This window comes from Haliotis rubra, unplaced genomic scaffold (assembly GCF_003918875.1).
Source record: "Haliotis rubra isolate DU_JTF1 unplaced genomic scaffold, ASM391887v1 Scf15, whole genome shotgun sequence".
Classification (NCBI taxonomy): Eukaryota; Metazoa; Mollusca; class Gastropoda; order Lepetellida; family Haliotidae; genus Haliotis; species Haliotis rubra.
This window is the reverse complement of record NW_025765447.1, coordinates 3,034,777-3,041,644: the sequence shown is the minus strand read 5'-3', so window position 1 is coordinate 3,041,644 and position 6,868 is coordinate 3,034,777. Positions and strand designations below refer to the sequence as shown.

Below are 6,868 nucleotides of genomic sequence, written 5' to 3'. Positions count from 1 at the left end.
TCTTATGTCATCTCACGAAATGTAGTAGCAGTAAAATGTAAACAGATGTTAATCAGTACAAACCCGTCACCATACACGGTGACACGTTACCTCCGCTCCTGTTTGATCACAGAAACATGCACATTCCTAATGCGACGAAGTGTCTTGACTCTCAGGCTATGCGTGGATCCACGGAGGAAATACGAGCGTAGTTGCACGGAATCCCTGTATCGCTGAGCTCTATAGCATGACGATATCCCTGAATACTACAACGCTCTAGAGCTCCGTCTCCACTGATCCTCATGCCTGCTTCTGTGTTAATGTTTCTAAGAGCTTGTAGACATCCATGAAGGACAACAGGCACCTTTACATACCCTTAGCATTGGTTGTTTAATAGCAGTGTGTACCGGTATATTTGAGTGCTTCACATTCCATCAGTGCCCTTGGCAGGACCATGTTCCTCACAGCTTTGAGTCATCCACGAACCACAACAGGCGTTTTAACACCCCCGACATTCCCTGCTCAACACGCAGCACCTATCGATATATTTGAGCGTTTCACAGACCATCCAGTCACTCCCCGCAATGCACTGACTTTCAATCCAGATCTGAGTATAAAGTTTCTAACCAATCGCAATCTAGGCATTAATTCGGGCAGGTCTGCAACACAAACTAATCCACATAGCCTTATCAGGGATTTGTCTCGAGCTATCAACAACCTGTTTGTGTTATAATTAACACACACCAACTGTAGTTTCACAAGGAAGTGTACAGGTAGATATGTACCTGTTCCAAGCGTTATTTGGGCTGAAAGTGTCCGTCTTGCCCTGTATAAGCTGATAACTTCACACTGATCTGTCACCCGGGGATTTAAAGTCATGACCTGAGATAAGCGGTAACATCAGACTGGCCATCACTGTCGCTATGCTTGTCTCAGTGTGTCATACAGGCATTGTGTGTTATATTCCAAACCGCAATTTGGCGGCGGTCTGTAAATCCAGACAATCCGGTATGAGCATCGATCAACGCAACTGGGATATGATGACATGTGTCAAGCAAGTCAGCAAACCTGAACGCCCGATCCCGTGAGTTGCCTCATACGACTCAAATGTGTTGCTGAAGATCAATTCTAACCCGGATCTGGGTACATACAGGCATAGAAACAAACATATCGAATAAATAACAGGCCAGTCTATACCCTGTCGATTACTCTGGATGCTTTCAGATTCCCTGTGGGGCGGTGGGGTAGCCTAATGGTTAAAGCGTTGGCTCGTCACGCCGAAGACCCGGGTTCGATTCCCCACATGGGCACAATGTGTGAAGCCCATTTCAGGTGTCCCCCGCCGTGATATTGCTGGAATATTGCTAAAAGCGACGTAAAACCCAACTCACTCACTCACTCAGACTCCCTGAACTGTTTTAAACACAAGATCACAGTGTCTGAACCGTTATATTTTCTCTCCCGATAAGCCCGCGTATGAAGCAAATCTAGATTTTCAGTAGGTTCTGAACCAGACAGTCCAGTGGTCAATAGCAAGAGCAATTCCATCTACCCACTGGGATACGATGACATGTGTCAACCAAGTCAGCAAACCTGAACGCCAGGGCCCCGTTTCACAAAGCTCTCGTAGCCTAAGATCTCGTAACTTTTCTCGTAGCATTCGTACTTCCTATACTGTAACATTGACTTACGATAGTCGTAGCGCTACGAGAGCTTTGTGAAACGGGGCCCCGATCCCGTGAGTTGCCTCTTACGACAAACATGGGTTGCTGAAGATCAGTTCTAACCCTGATCTTCATGGGTACATACAGGCATTGAACAAACATCGAATAAATAACATGACAGTCTGAAATAAGTCTATTACTCTGGATTCCCTCAGATTCCATGAAATTCTAGTATTTTCATCCCAGGACTAGATGTCAGTCTCAACTGGATCATAGTCTCTCAACCATTTTATTGTCCCTCCACTAAGCCCCTGTATGAAGCAAATCTCGATTTTCAATACGTTCTGAACCTTCTATCGTTGGGTCCGCTAAGGCTGTTACCAGTAGGCACGATCATCATCGTGGTTGAATTAATGTTTTTTGTTTTGTATTTAAAATGACAATATTCCAGCTATGTTGTGGTTACGTATATATAATCTGATCATGACCAGATAATCCGGTGATTGATATTATGCCCATTGGATCAATGATTCGTTATTAATGAATAATCGAAAATGTATCCATTAAATCGCTTCTTACTACCAAAGTTAATTGCAAGGGATCACTTTTAACCCGGAATCGTCACAGAACAGTGTATGGTGCTTACAGACCAGCAATTTTAGAGTGTTACGAGAGTGTGTTTTTTTGTAATTTGTATTACATGTATCATTGATTAAGTGATAGTTATTATGGGTCACAATGTTTAAAGTTTTGAGTGTGGGTTGCGGCTCACAACTTTCATCATGTATGTTCAATGGCAATAGTATTTTGTAGCGGTACGCATTTTTGATAGCGCTCCAGAGTTGCCTCCCTTAGCAATCAAGTCTATTTACGGCTTTCATCATGTTGTGGAGTTTTCCAGCAATTCTGAGTGGGTAATGGTACAGCTAGTCTCTCGTACAGACCCTGAAGCAAATATATCCAAGAAAGCCCACACAAGTCTAGAAAATGTGGCAAGTCTAGAAAATGAAGAAAGTCTCAGGGCTCCTTTTCATTATATTTTATATTTTTTTACTATGAACTTTTTTCAGTAAAATATGTTCATTTCAGAGACTAGTTGTTAGTCTATGGTACAGCGTAGCATTGCTAGAATGCTCGAGAACTGTGTAAAAGCTATATAAAGGCTGGTTGTTGTGTTGTGCGGGGACTTTATTACATGACTGGATTTGTGTACATCTGTCTGCCATCGTCAGGTTGTCAACATTCAAGATTGACCGTGCTGCTCGTCTATATTCAACTGTTGTTTTTGTAAACAACCTTCAATCAGTATATCTGCTCACACTGTAAATGTCAAGACTCTGGTGAGTAAATATTTTATATTTGTGACCCAATATAATAGATTTGTGACTCAATTGCATTGTACTAAATATCTGTATTGTCATTCATTGTAGTTTGCTCATTGTTTGTTCAATATATTATTGAATATTTTAGACTTGTCTGTGTTCTATTTTGCTTGTTCAAAGGGAACTCTTAAACCTTTTGTCACGGCAATTTATTAACCGTAACAAGAATAAAACCAGTGATCACAACCTGGGAATAAAACCTAAAACCATAGTCACAATCTGGAATTCAAAATAGAAAGAAACACGTCACATCAGGAAGTTATCAGTCTCGATGATCCTCTGAAGCAACGATCACAATCTGGGAATAAAACCACGGTCTCAGTCTGGGTGTAAAACCCAAGATCACACTCTGGAAGTAAAGCCAACAGTCACATTATCAAATTAAAAGCAACACACATAGTCACAATCTTGGGGCAGCATTGGGTTTTTTTGTGTTTCACGTAGCAAACGTGATATAAAATTTTGTCAGTGGGCCATTCGGTTTAACACAAAAGAATATAATTAAAATAACTTGATTTGATCATCTCTACATCTGTAACTTTGATTCTGCTTTAGTTTGCCTGTTTAGAAGTGGCTGAGGGGAATCTGCATCTGGAAGAGAAGAAAACACCTGTTGTAAAAAAATAATAATGTATTCTGTTTTCTATGGTATTCATTAAATACAACATACATACAGAAAAATCATTTGTTGTCAAATTTACATATTTTGAATCCATAACACAGATTGAACTGCAAGAAAAAGCAGCAGAGAACAACAAACGAAAGCAGCAGAAAAAATCAAATAAATTGAATCACATGTTACTGTCATAAAGTAGGACACCTCGGTCATTAAAAGGCTCTTTTACTCTGCAATATATACGATAGTGTGTATTAATGAATTGAATTGAAAGAACGAAGAATGTTAATACCACGCACTTAGTCTTCTTGTGAAGTTTCACTTGTCCTCTACCGCCAGCCGTCATACCAGCACTGACAAAGGAAGGAAGCAATTGACTGAGCAGTCGGTAGGTCCTGACTTCAAGTCGGCGTCCAAATTACATACGATGAAAAACATAGACATGTTGCCAGGACTGGGACTAAATGAACCACCACGGGAACTTCATAGGATGCAACTCTGTCCGTTTATAATTTATTCAACCAAATAGTGTCATAGAACTGTTTTAATGCCAAATGTTTTTTTCTAGTAGTCAGATAACTTGCTCTCCTTCGCATGTCACACAATGCCAGGTTGAGACTACAATCAATAGTCAGTAAAGGCCATTGAAGGTAAAGAACTAGACAAACACTTAATCGCTGAATAAAATAATTTTGATGGTACCAATAACTGCTATGGTTTACCTTTGGTTTGCGACAGTTGTTGAGCTGAGATTTGTGTTGTTTTTAGCAATGTACCAGCTATAATGGTGGCGGTCTAAATAATCGAGTCTGGACCAGACAATCCAGTGATCTACATCATTTATAGGCATCGATCTACAACTAGGAAAACACGTAATCGCTGAATATATACTAGTATATATATGAAAACAAATACATTTAAAAAAAATTGAAAATGAGCCCCAGTGAGATGGGAGATTCAGAACCTGAGGAAATCTAACTTACTTCATTTAGGGTTTTAGCACTCCAGAAAGGGCTGGACGGAAGGGAAATTAATGCGGTTCAGGGACTGTGAGACAGACTCGTAAACGGCGACTGAAAAGAAGTTGATGTGAACTATTGTCCCAGCAAAATTATTTTACGCTTGTTTATTGGGCAACATGATACATTTGTCATCAAGCAGCTTCTAAATAAAGGTCACAACTGCTTTCATAATTGTGCTGTTATGTGATAAAGTCACGTGAACACGTAGCCTTTACATGAGGTCATCCCCGTGGTGTATCGGATAGAGCATCTGCCCAGAGAGTAAAATGTCTGTGGTTGATCCCCTGGCCGTGTAATACTAAAAGGCATTAATATATGGTACCCGTTTACCCTGTCTTGGCTCCGTTTCACAAAGCAGTGTTAGGCCTAAGACGATCTTATCTACTACGCTTTATCATTGGCTTGCGATAGTTGTTGTAGATTTGTGTTGTTCGATTGTTGTTTCACGCCGCACGCGGCAATGTTCCAGCTACGGCATCGCGGCGGTCTAAATAATCGAGTCTAGACCAGACAATCAAGTGGTCAACATCACGAGCATCGATAACATGTCTGAACTAAGTCAGCTACCACACAATCCACTCAGACACTTCTTACGACAAGCATGGGTTGCTGCATTCGTGACCAACTCGTGTTATTCCGGGACAAGTCTTCTTGGAGGTTACGGAAAGGGGCGAATGGGGTTGCTGAAGACTATCTAACCTGCCTCTTCACGGGCCGAGATCGCTGTGTATACAAGGAGGTCGTGGTGGACAGTTTACACTACGATATATGAATATATTGTATCTTGTAGGTGTATGTTAGTAGCAACAAATGGTGTAGTAAACAAGTGCTGTTACTGTTTTATATCGTTTAATACCAAACTAATAATAACAAGGCCATGTCTCATGCGGTTGTTAGAGGCCCAAACTGGCATCGGGTGCATTTAGAGGAACTGCTAGCGAAAACGGTTATACTAAAAACGGATTGTCGACTATTAAAACGAAACGTGCGTATCTGGACAAATTAAAATCAAGTGGCTACATATATCAATGTATGTTTGTTTTGTTGCGTGTGCGTGCGTGCGTGCGTGTGTGTGTGTGTGTGTGTGTGTGTGTGTGTGTGTGCTTTCGTGCAGTATTAGGTACTGTTCTTCAGATACATGAGATGCATCTGTTTTGTTTTAACCGTCGAAAGGAACACTTGAGATGCATCTGACTACATGGAGGGGCAACAGAGGGTTTAGTCAACAACACCGACTCGCCCCATCCCATCCAAGCCTACACAACAGCACGTGGAGATCCACACTTTCCGGTGTTAGCCAAGATGACGTACGGGACAGCGCTGAGCCAAGTGTCTGTGCTCGCACCAGACCTAATTACACAGACATGCATTGTAACATATATTAGCGTATAATTATTCTTTTGTCAAACGCTCCTAAGTGGTAATACGTCAAGAATTGTGCAGTGAGAGGGGACCATGGTACAACACTCCTCTGGACACCAAACAAACACCCAACCTCCCAATAAATCGACACCAATGACAGATGACAACTCGTATATTATTCCACTGGGTGTGTTTATTTACAGTATATTCCATGTTTTTACAGTACATGTCGTGTCACCCAACTAATTGTTGTATATCCTGCAGTAAAACACTCTGACTCGCTGGGAAACTATGTAATAACAGACAGTATTGGTGTATATCAGCATTATCGCGCCATCCTTGCGGCGTGACGCTATATAAACGGTCAATTCAGCTGATTGTGGTTATTGGCGCGGAGAGTGGAACGGTGCTGTTTCCCAGAGGTACACAGGAGGTACGAGTCTGCCAAATACTATCACGATGTCGCTGTTGAACCTTCTAGTTCTGGTCGCTGTAAGTATTGTGTTATTGTCAGTATAGAGACTAACCTTTAGCCATTATACAGCATTTGGCCACGTGACACTTTAACCAGTAGATATGTCACTTTAGAGGAAACAGCGGTTTAATGTATAATACAACGACAGGGAAAGGGTTAAAAACACTATTTGTTATATCGTATCGGATAACACTGGTTTATGGCAACGATAATATTATTCAAAATATGAAGTAAAATATAACATGGAAAAGAACTAAAAGAAAATCTGATTTTTTTGTCATATTACTATTGCTTATCTGTCACGACATGGCTGTTTTCTGTATCGTATACACATTTCACAACAGATTGTGTTATCGATGTGGTATGAA

At 41.0% G+C, this 6,868-nt stretch overlaps 1 protein-coding gene across 1 annotated transcript in view; it reads right to left on the bottom strand.

The window, feature by feature from the left end:
• LOC124270192 overlaps window positions 1-6,868 on the bottom strand; it is a 113,900-nt gene that overhangs the window by 32,374 nt on the left and 74,658 nt on the right. The window lies entirely within an intron of this gene.